Below are 12,875 nucleotides of genomic sequence, written 5' to 3'. Positions count from 1 at the left end.
ATATCTCCATAATCTGAGAAAATAATGTTATTTTTTTCCAAATGTTTGTAGACTTGTTTCTCTCACACATTATATTTACTAGTCTGTTCCCTATTAATATTTCATGTAGTCTAGAGATTATTACCTTTTTAGAGTATTACCCCCTCTTGCGTATGTCCATCATTATACACAGATTGGCCAATCCTATCTCTTGAATTTACGCAGAATTCTGATGAGCTCATCAAAGAATATTTTGCATGACTGTCATAAATAAAATTTTCTTACGAAACATGGACAGCCCACTATATTGCATCCAATGAGTAAATGCTGCAATATTTTAAGTTGGGACATTGTGTTAATTTTCTGTACATACACGACCATACAGACATCAAAAGCTAAAGTATCATATAGGTGTTCATCCTTTGATCCAACTTATTATCTTAGCTTCCTAGATGCACTAATGCACTAGTCTAATGAAATTCCCAGAGCAGCTAATTCTCCCCGTCAAAAGCTTTTCAATGAATTTAGAGATGCCACCAAACTGAGATACTATAATTGCTTTCCATATGGGTGAGAAGTCTTCAGACAAAACCCATTTTAAATGCTTAAGCCTTGCTGCCCTGCCATACATCTCAAGATGAAGAAGGTCATGCCCTCTTGTCATAACAGGTTCTGTAAGTGGATCATTTGAACATGTGCTTCTTCTACTATCACAAAATGGAAGCATTCATTTTCTTTGTACTCAGGAAAATAATTCCCTGGATTTAATAGCCAAACCTCGAGAAACGTTAAGTAGCAAAAGTAATAAGAATCATCCCAGCTTCTGAGCTCTTTGCTGGAAGTCCCCATATAGTTCTTACTGTTTTTGAGGGGAGCACATTTTGTAAGTATACCTTTAAATGTGAACATTGCAGAAGTTTGAAGGATGCTACTCATTTTATTCTTAGATAAGTCATTTCAAAGGGGTAATTAAGAATGTGAAATCTTTTAAAAGTTTCAGTAAAGGGGTAATATTTATTTCATATATTTTAAGTTTTGACAGCATTGATCTTATACACTGTTTCTGTGCCAGACAGTGCTAATTCTTTAAGTACTATGAAGAGGTCTCCCTCAGGATTCATACATATAGATAAGGTCTTCTATGTAAAGTGAGAAACTTGCCTAGTATTCAGGGGCCATACAATTCCATAATTTTATTAATAAGGGCTCTATAAATAAGGTGAAAAAGAAAGAGGGAAAAGCATTATCCCTTTCTAGCCCTTCTGAGTAATTTTTCTACAGGGGAATATTTAGGTTCCAGTTTTATTCTAATTCACATAGGGCACTTCTAAACTCAAACATCTTATATGGAAACTAACAGTCTCTTTTGCCTTTAGATGAATGGCCAGATTACTCTATCAAATGCTTTATCTGTATATAGACTAGTTAACTTGGTTGCTTGGGTGCTTTTATTAAGATGTTCAATTGAAAAATAAGTTTTACTTAAATTGTCAAGTATTGTTTTCTCCATTATAAATCCAGTTTGGTCTTTATGAATTATAAAGTGCAGTAGCCTCACTATTCTGTTTGACAGGTGGACACAATTAATTTGTTATAATGGTTTAATATAGATGTTGGTCTATATGATCTAATCAAGAAGTGGTCCTATCCTGGCTTTAAAATAACTGTTATTATTTGTTCCGGTAAACAAAATAAAACATGACTGGCCAGATTCATGAAGACTGAATTAACCCTCCCTTTCTGTTGATAAGACTGCAGTGGGATACCATTTGGCTAAATTTCTTAGATTTAATGAGATCCTTTCAAAGTGCTTTAGCTAGCCTAAGAGGCATTTTTGAAAAACAAATTTGTCATATATTCCAGATAGTTATGCAGACTTGCTCTTGTCATTTGTAAGCAGCCTGCGGAACCTCTTGTGAGGCTTTGAGAATATTTCTAAAAGACTGATAAGCTTTATTGTGGACATCTGTTGCATTAAATTTAATAGTATCAGCTAATAAATCCTTTAAAGTATCCCAAGCCCTGGAATAGTCATTAGCCTTGATCCACAGATCTGGCCATTGCTTATAAAACCTTATCAGTGCATTTTTAAAGCTTTCTCTTTTACAATAAAATCAACTTATTCTCCAAAGTTTATCACCTCTATTTACACCTAAGTGCCATTTCAGTAAAAGGGAGCATGACAGAAAATAGCTACTGGGGGTACAGTCAGTTTATCTATTACTCTGGCATCTTCATGGTTATTGCACTCCAGCATATATTAAACCAAAAAATATATAAAGTCAATGAATATGCATATGGACAACATTGATCTTTAATGAATATAGATTCATGTATTCATTAAAGATTAGTGTTGTGCAGGTACCAGTTATTTCACCTTTTTCTTGTATGGACAAAATGACCAGATGTCACTGAGTCAGTTGCCCATGATCTCACATCATCAAAATATTAGGGAAGATAATATGAGGTTTTTTTTTTGGCAGATGCAAGTTTCATATGCATAGGATCATAGGAGATTACTAAGCTATCGACTCATAGGTCATTTCAAGCCTAGCCATTTCATCCCAATGTAATACCTTAGAAATGTTAGTTAATACCAAGATTGCATTTAGTAATAGCTGCCCGTGTCCAGGAAGGCTGTGGGCATGATTTCTGGTAAGAATTTACAGTGCCCCATCCACTCGACCTGGTTCCTCTTGAACAGTGTCATAGAGGTGCTCTGTTTCATATGAATTTCAAAGAAGTGGCAGTCACTGAGAGATACATCTATCACTACAGGATGTCCTATTTAAGTTGCTGTCCATTTTTCGGTCCCTGGAATGGGTAACCCTAGTCCCATTTGATTTACTGATATACAGCAAGTTGATTAGGTTTGGATCTGAAATTGGTCTGTAAGCCACAAAAAGAACTTGAAAACTAGAACTAAAAAATACTCCAGCTGCTCGAATCAATGAAGGCTGTCCACATATATAACCACCAATAGTTCCAAATTCTAATAGACACACGAAAGCCCAAAGCAAGGTAAAAAATCCATTTATTACACGCAAAAGTCCCCTAAGAAGTCTATACAATACAGAGTATAGTGGCAGGGACTTTAGTTGGTCTGTGTATGGCATGTGCTGGAATCCCTTAATCTTATTAGTTAGAAACCTCTGAGGTCTCTCCAATTACTGCAGGTGCTTTGTACGGTACATGCCAAACAGGGCATTATACTCAATTGTGGACCGGATTTGTGTCGAATTTAGAGGGCTTATAACCTCCTTTGCTCTCAAGGCAATGCCTTTGCTAGTCAAGTGTGCTATGTAAAAAGCCTTCCTTACTAGAGTAGACACATGGTGGTTGAAGTTAAGATCACAATCAACTTGTAATCCTAGGTCCCTTACCACTTCTTGGGTACTTGGGGTATTGTTGTTGATTTGATAGCGTGAAGGGACATTGTTTGTGTAAAAGGGAATGATGATGCATTTTTTTGCATTCAGTTTGAGACTATGACTAAGACACCAGTCGTTGGTTTGCATAAGACCCTCTTGGAATATACTGACATTATTTGGAGATTCAATAATTGCACCCTATTTGTAGTCGTCTGCAAACTTGGTCAGTCACAACCCTTTAGTTTTGACCTGAACTTCGGAGAAGTGCATACCATACATTAGGGGGGCCAGCACTGACTCCTGTGGCACTTCACTAGTAACAGGTCTGCTGGTTGATGTGGAGTCACCCACTTTGATAGTGTGTGTCCAGTCTGTGAGCAAGTTGTCAACCCAGCTTACAACAAAGGGGTTTACATTCAGTTTGCTAATTTTATCAGTAGTGCCTGAGTGTGGGACTGTGTTGAAAGCCTTTGCCAAGTTGAGGTATGATATGTGCACAGATTTGCCCTTGTCAGTGGCCCCTGGTCACATTTTCTAAAAAATCCTCCAGATTTAACAGGCTGGATCTGCCCTTGACAAAGCCAAATTGGGTATGATCCAGGGTTTGGAGTTCACCTATGTCTTTATTTATGAGGTGCTTAATGATACATTCCATGGCCTTACACATGAGGCTGGTAAGGCTTATGGGTCTGTAATTCTCTGGGTCTCTTGCTAGGCCACCTTTGTGGAGGGGAATAACTATTGCTGTTCTCCATTCCACAGGAACAAAGCCTGTTGTTAGACTATGATTGAAAAGGATACTTAATGGTGATGCTAGTTCATGTTTTAGCTTGTTTACAAGATAGCCTTGGATGCCATCTGATCCTCTGGGTTATCATCTACTTAAACATTTGGTAAGGTACGTTTTATGCTTTAGTCCTGCACTGGTAGTGGAGTATACACTCCTTAAATGGGCATTAGGGAGGTTGAATGGTGTATTTACCAAGGATGACCTGATTTTTTCAGGTTCATTGAAGTTTATCTCCTTTGTATTTACACAGTTTGCCTCAGTTTGATTTTTGAAAGTGTCAACAGATATACAATGCCACTCCCTCTGTTTTGGGCTCTGGCTGTAACTATTGAGGTTGTGGTACTATGGAGTAGAACTGGCAGGGAATAATTGGGTGGGGGCTGTTTCTGCATTCTGAAAAAATTCTGGTTGTACCTAAGGCTGTAGATTAATAGGGCTGTAGATTACTTATCTACACAATGTACATTTTTGTCTCTCAATTATGAGAGAAATAGGGTTCCCTGGTAGTCCATTTGGAAGATTGTCATAAATAAAAGTGAGGCTTTACTGGAATTCTAGTGTGATGCAAATCTATGTTCATTGAAAATCTTTGATGAAACAGTTGTGTTAGAAGCATAGCTCTAAAGTTTTTTGGTCAAGAATCAGGGATAAAGCCAAATATAATGGAAAGACAAAGGCTCCAAACCAGTGACATTTTTAAATACTGCTTTAGTTCACTTAAAATTTTAATAGCATAAGGGATTTTGCATTAACATCCATTTTTTCAGTAATAATAACTATTAAACTATAATCATTATTGACTGATTGAAAACCTCACGGATTTACCATAAAATGAAAACAAAATTCTGTGGGGCAGGGTATAAGTATAAAGCAACATCAGGGATGCTCTCCAAGATCAGCAATAGTTCTGAGGTATGGTTAGTAATTCTCTCATGGTGACTTTATACAGTGCTGGTAGTGCAAGGCCCACGTTGTAGCCTTTTCTCAAATATTCTGCCAATTTACCCAAGTGAGAATTGTGTTTGTCCATGTTCTAGGCTGTATCTCATTCTAGGAAGTACATGAGCCCTAGAAATATTTGAATAATCTGTCGTCTCCCTCTGAGAGTTTTTTGGACTGCGAGGTAAGTGACTTGTCTAGCAATGAGAATCTTAGGCTAATTCAAAGCAAGACTGTATTCAAAACCTGTATGACTTACTACAGGACACTTCTACCTTCCCCACTTAACCAAAAGAATCAGCAGAGTTAAATAATTTTCCCTTAATTAAAAGTAAAACAGTTAAGGACTTTATGATCCCCTCACAGTCCTCTGTTTAACAAGTTAGAATACATCTAGACCACCCCAATGGGTACCTTAATCTCATTAACCAAATTTCAAAGATCTTTTCTTCCAAACTCTCCTCCGATATTAATTTGGATGATAAACTCAAACATGTTAATAATCTTTGTTTTTTTTTCTTTGTTTAAATAAATCTATTTCTTCCAAATATAAAGTCGTTATAAGTCAACTATTTCATAATAAATCTTTAATATCTTCTTATTAGTCTCAATCCTGCTGCCAAAATTAAATAACAATGCACTAACTAAAATAGGTAAAATAAATCAAAAAGCTTAACATTAAAAAATTGCTTACATAAAACTGATGATCCTTAACAATGCATACTGAATGCCACAAATTATGTCCAAATTTGACCCCAGATATTCGCCATCATGTTTAGCATGTGGAGCAGACACTGTTGACTTACTTCATAATTTATGGAACTGACCTTTTTCTAAAAAAGTATGGACATCTCTTGGCTCAAATCTAGTTTCTATAGGCTATAGTAGTTTACACATTTCTTGGGAATTTGCAATATTTCACTTATCACCTCGAGTGTTAAGCCTAGGGGTATCATTTTTTTTCTTATAATTATCTTCGTGATACTAAAAACTGGCTATCCCTGAACTCTTTACATTGGAAATATTTTGAGGACCTTGTATTTCAATGCTATAAATGTCTCAAATTTTGCACAATATTCCTCAAAGCAAGAAATCATGAAACATACATAATGTATTTTTTCTAATTTTTATCTTAAAATACTCCTACAAGTTACTTTACACTCGCCTATCAAATGTCTTATAGTTTCCTGTCTGGTAGTGCATATAGATATGGATATATATATATATATTATAAGTGGAAAACTTACCCAATATTCCTTATTTAAATAACTTTTCCTTTAGTTCCACTACCTAGAAAGTTGCCTTTTATATCAGTATGACATTGAAATAAACTGCTTCTAGTCTATATATAGTGTACATAGCTATGCAAATCTGTTTTGTTGATGTTACTGTGAATTTCATTTTATGTATAGTTTATATAATCTTAATGAAGTATTTGCAAAAAAAAGCATGCAAATACTTCTGGAAAGTTTGAATAAGTTTAATTAGTGTGTATCTTTTATTTACAGATGCCTTATTGCAATTCATAGTGAGCATGTTAACATTTTGTCATCCGTGAACTGCCTTTCTCCAACCTGTATCTAAACTACACAATGCAACCAGTATGCAATACCTACCATCCAGTCAGATGATATTACAAGCAGAAAAATAATCCATTAACATTGTTACAGCTTGTGCTGCAGAAGATAATCTCTTCTGTGTGATCAGAGAGAAGTCATTTGACACGGTTTCCTAATAATCATGCTTTGTTTTCCAACCACTGAAGATATGCTAGATCAGACCGCATTATTGTCTAATAATTTAGACTGTTCATTAAAATAAGAACTCATTTAAAATTAAAAAAAAAATCCTTTTAAGGTGCAAATTAGTTCAGTAATGATATATTTGATTTTATTAGGCTTAACTGCCTTTTTTACTTCTTAAAATAAACATCAGTAGGCACGTGCACATTTTATTGTCATAATATCAGCAGTGATAAAATAAAACGCTAATGTAAAAACAAAATGTGGTACACATAATGATACTTTTGGCTAGCGAAATGATGGTAGGGAAGAGCTGATCCTAACAATTAACACATTATTGGTAATATAATACAAATTACAGACAATTCAAAGTATGAGGAGATACCCTGTATTCCTGCCACTAAGTACATCTGGTGATAATGTCAGCAAAGCATTTAATTTACACTAGTGGATCTTTTTTCCTTTTGCCCATTATTGTTTCATGGTCAGAGGCTGTTGGCCTACACTATGTTTATGATGCCGAGCTACTGATTTGTCTTTCAGGCACAGCTGCTGCTGTCTACCAGCTACAGGATGTGTAGTTTCCTGTTCACTGGTTCTCGATGCAAAATATATTTTTTGGCAACAACATTGTTGGTGATTGGTAAGTTGGCTAAGTAACTGACAGGTATCTGACTGTTTTGTTCTTGTGGTGAGTCATTTCATAAAGCTTTATGAACCAATGAAGCAATGATCCAGCAAGCTGATGCTGAATAGATGCGGCAATCTGCTTTTTTCTTTCCACCTGTTCCTTAACCTCATTTCCTGTTTTTCTTCCTCTTTGTCCCTACTCCATTTTCCCAAGTCTCTGTTGTCTATCCATTTCTAATGTTGTAGCTGGCTCACTTAGATGAACTATTTCAATTAAATGAAATACAGCTGTCATGGCAGTGGGTACATTGGCTGTGCTTAGCCACTAATGTTGCTTTGCTCTGCTTAACTATTAGTTATGAGGAGTTTGCTTATGGAATCAAGAATTAGTTTCAAAAGAAGAGGTATTTAGGGAATATTCCCTGTTCTTTGTTATCTGTGTCTATCTGTATTCTACATGCATGTCTGACATATAGTCAGTATTCAGTGTTGTTTGCTCAACAAGTAAGCAGAGCTTAAATGATAACTATATGCATACCTTACTGAAAATTAGCGTTGCACAGTAATTAAAGGTGTGCACTGCATGTGTAATGTCAGTACTGGAAATGTTGAACTTCTTTTTCTGCATTAAAAGGCACATTAATTAATCTCAAAGGGGGCCGAATTTAACTACTCTGTACTACGTAGAAGATAGGAATTGTTTCAGTTGAAATCCATTAAAAGAAAAATTCACATAGTCAGTAGCCAGACTTCAGAAACACTCCATGCATATTACAAGCTGCTTTAATGAAATGAAATTCTAGCTCATGGAAGTAACTATAGTCAAGTGTTTAATCTGCCATTTTTTTTCTTTAAGTACATGGCAATGTAACGTTTGTCAAATTATCAGTTTAAAAAACATTTGCCACCTGACATCCTGCCTAAAATGTATATGCAATGATTACCGATACTACAGCATTTCCCATTTTATACAAAAAGTACCTTCTTTCAGCTTTTCGGAAGGGATGAAACTGAAGTTAGAAGTCTAGCACTATGAGCAATGAAACTGAAGTGCCATAAAATATAAATGCATTGAATAGATTTGTACACAGAGGTAATTATGTATATCTGAGTGTGCATGTGTGTGTATAATTATCTGCCATGTCAGCTGTCTCCATCTCTCTCTGTTCAGTGTCATTCTCATACTTTCTTCAACACTCATGCCTGATGGTTGTAGCTTCATTCATCTCTTTGCAGGGTGCCTTCATTTCTCCCTGTCTTTTTCCTGTTAGTCCTAATTCTTCTTCACGATATCTTCTCTTTTCTGCAGTTGGAGCTACTTTGACTTCTGCTGTAATTAACTCATTTTTTTTGTCTGACCCACAGTTTGCATACCAGCACCCATCTCAGGCATTTCATCACCATCACCTTTAGCTGCCTCAACTGCTCTGCCTTTATTGCCCAAGTTTCTGTACTATGTAGTAGTACTGGTCACACCACTATTTTGTATACCTTACTTTTCAACTTGTTTTGCATTCTTCTGTTATGTACATCACCAGAAACTTTTGCCACTTGGCTGCAGCACCTCAGATTCTAGCTTTTACCTCCTTATTCAGATTTCCCTTCTTTTTCGATCACTGCCACCCCAATACTTGAAGCTGTTTACATGTTCCACTATTTTCCCTTTTATCTCATTTCTCAGTTTCGTCTGATTTCTCCAGTTTGCTGCCATTACAACTGTCTTTTGTGTACTCAGTTTCATCTGATGTGCCTTCAGCTTTGCATTCCATTCTTCTATCCTTTGCTGATATTCTTGCTCATTCTGCCTGTAATGCCACACTGTCTGCATACAGCAACTTTGCACATCTGTCCCCACCAACCTGTTTGCTAATGTAGTTCATCACCAGTATGAACAGTAGTGGGCTCAGAGCTGAGCCCTGATGTATATCCACTCCTACAGGGAACCCCTCTGTCAGACTGAACACTATCCGTACATGAGTCATTGGGTCCTTGTACATAGCTTGGACTAATTCTACCAATGTTTCTGGGACTTCAAACCACCTCAGGACTGCCTAAATCAGCTTTCTTGGTACCTTGTCTTATGCTTTCTCCAAGTCTAGGTATGCCCAGTTGGACTCTTTGTGAATATTGAGTCAGTTGTTCTGCATCCTGATCCATAACTGAACTGCTCATCTCCCATCTTATTTTCATCTGCTACTTTCTGCCTTATTTAACTTTATTTTTCAGTTAACATGGGTTTCTTAATTATGTGCCCCCCACCTGGGATTAAACTGCAAAAAAGTCTGCTTTTGTCCACTGAAGCTGGCTATCTTTTAACTAACTAAAACCTATGTGAAGCAAGAACCTGACCTATAGCTTTTCTATTGCAACAGGTGAATTACAACTTAGTTTTTTGTAAAGTTCTAAGGCTTAGCATTAAAAGGTGTGTACACCACAAAAAAGGGTTCTCCCTCCCCATTATTCCAGCCAATTGCTACTAGATAGCATCATAATACCTTGAATTAGCTTAACACACACACACACACACACACAAACACACACACACACACACACACACACACACACACACACACACACACACACACACACACACACACACACACACACCCTTCCAGTCCTGAGTAGTCACTGTTTAAATTAGTAAATTTCTTCTTTTTGCTTTCAGCATTCTCTCTATACTAATCACAACCCTCTCTATAACTGCCCAACAACCCTGTTTGTGTGCTTACAGTGATACTTATTTCAAACATTCCAGAGCTACTTAGATTAGTCATTTGTTAGACAGTGATATCTTAAGCGGATTACTTACCTTAAACTGATAGTCTTTCAGCTCTTCTCCCTGCAGGGGCCAGCCTGCTTCATTTGCTATGCTCATTCCGCTCCCCGCCCACTCCACATAACATTAACTTTATACCTAGACTGACCACTCTCACACCTCTCTTACAGCTATCCATAACCCCCCCTAATTACTCCCTCATTCATACCATACCTCCTAACTACTCTTCCTCCCTACCCATTCTAAATAGGGCCATATAGTGCTCCATCCCCCAACCACTAGCTATCCTGCTTATGTTTTATTCAGTTATTACACTGCACTCAACCACCATCATGTTCATCACTACTATTACTATGATCTCACTTCTCTCACTTACATTCGCTCTCCTAACAATAATCACAACTCTCCAGATACCAAACATACCTCCTACACCCACCTGTCAAAATTCTACCTTTACAAAAACACCTCCATATCACACCACCAGCAGCAACTATACCATTCTCAGGATAAAAATGATAAGTATAACCTACATAAATTGCCAAAGCATTATATCCCAGTACAGTGATATACAACCTTACCCATGCCCAACACCTCCCCAGTCCCATCAAACCTAGCAAATCCCTCATGCTATCATCCATAAATTTCCAAAGCCTTAGAAACAAGATACCTGAACTCCAGGTGTGGATTTCACAAAAAAAACTGATATATTAACAGCTACTAAAACCTGGTTGAAATCATTGAATAAAAAACTCAGAATAGCAACAACGTAATTCCAAAAATACGGTACAGGACGGCACAGTGCCGTCCTGGTTGAAATCATATGTAAAAGACACAGAATTTCTCCTTCCAGCTGAACAAGAGAGGAGGAGGAGGAGTAGCAATACTCTTCCCTAGAAAATATACTTTACTTCCTTACTCAAAACCGACACCCAACTTCTCCCCAGCCAAAGTATTAATCTTTATATTAAAACTTAACCATAAAAACATTTGCATAATTGCTCTGCATATTCCTTGAGGAAACAACATAGAGATATTAAAGAACATACTTGCCTGGACATCTCAAAACATAGTTAATTAAAAGATCATCCTAGGTGATGTAAACATTGATTGGCTAGACGTTGCCCAAAAGAACCCCTCAGAAAACATAAACCTTTACAACTTCTCCCAACTAATTCAAGACATCACCAGACCCCACAAAAAATTACAACTGGAGCTCCACAATAGACTGGATATTAAGATCCAGCCCTAACAATATCACCACTGCAAGTATGGTACCTAATACAATTAGTGACCACCACCCAGCATATATCCTATGCAAATCTTCCCCAACCTCAGGCCAACACCAGTACAAATCAGCCAGAAAGTTGACTAAGTTCCAACCATACATATTTAATGAAACCTTAGATAAAGTAAATTGGGCACCCCTCAAATCCCTACCACGTAATGAGGCTTTGAATTCTTTAACTCAACATTCCCAGATATCCTAAATAGGAAAGCACCCACCCACCAAAAACAGATAAAACATAGCCATGCAAGCTGGCTCTCAAAATCCACCAAAGAAGTCATGTCCACAAGAGATAAAATCTGGAAATCATGGCAGAAAAACTAAGACCCCTCAACTCTACTACAATACAAGAAGCTCCGTATCCAGGCAACATGACTAAAAACCAGAGATAAAAATGCCAATTACCTCAATCTACAAAGCCAAAATAAAGATAATCCCCAAATATTCTGGCCTCCATTAACCAACTATTACACCCAGGGTCTCAAAGCAATGCATCCCCTAGACCCAGACAAAACCCCAGCTGAACTTGCCAACCTCTTCAATTCCTAATTAACTGACACCATAGCTAACCTAACCACCACCTTTCCTACAGTTAGCACCACCACAACCAAGACAGCTGATGACCAAATCATTCCAGAAAACAATCCTACCCTTGACTCCAACCTAAAATTCTCCCCCATAGCCACTACCACAATAAAAAAAACTTTTACTTAATCTAAAACCCTGTACTCTGGCCCCTGACAATCTACCCCCACACTTCCTGCAGTTAACTGCAAACTATAGCTTATCCCATCAGTACAAAGAATCTCTAGTCTCAGACATCTGGAAAAAAGCATACATTCTCCCTTTGCACAAAGACGGTACCAACACAGATACCACAAATGTTCAGCCCATAGCAATTCTCTAACCCCTCTTTAAAATACTGAAAAATGCATCCATGTCCAAGTCCTCAACCATCTGCTTGAAAACCAAATTCTGTCACCCACTCAGCATAGTTATAGACCAGGACATACACCACTACTGCCCTCCTCTCCTTCTAAGATACAGTCAACCGGGTATGGGATTCTGTCAAAATAATTACTTATCTTTTCCTAGACCTCTCCAAAGCTTTTGATAACATTTCCAACACCATCCTCCTCTCCAAACTATCCAGCATCCACATTTCTCCTCCTACCCTAAAATGGTTCAATAGCTATCTGTCCTATAGGCAGCAATCCACCAAATGGCAACAGTCTTATTGTCCCTTCCTCAGTACTTCCACAGGGGTACCCCCAAGGCTCTATACTCATTCCTCTCTTATTTACCATCTTTATTAACAGCGTTCACACCCCTGTCCCACAATGCTCTGTAATCCAGTATGGTG

This window comes from Protopterus annectens, chromosome 13.part0, assembly GCF_019279795.1.
Source record: "Protopterus annectens isolate FY-2018-M chromosome 13.part0, PAN1.0, whole genome shotgun sequence".
NCBI classification, from domain to species: Eukaryota; Metazoa; Chordata; order Ceratodontiformes; family Protopteridae; genus Protopterus; species Protopterus annectens.
This window is presented reverse-complemented; position numbering follows the sequence as displayed.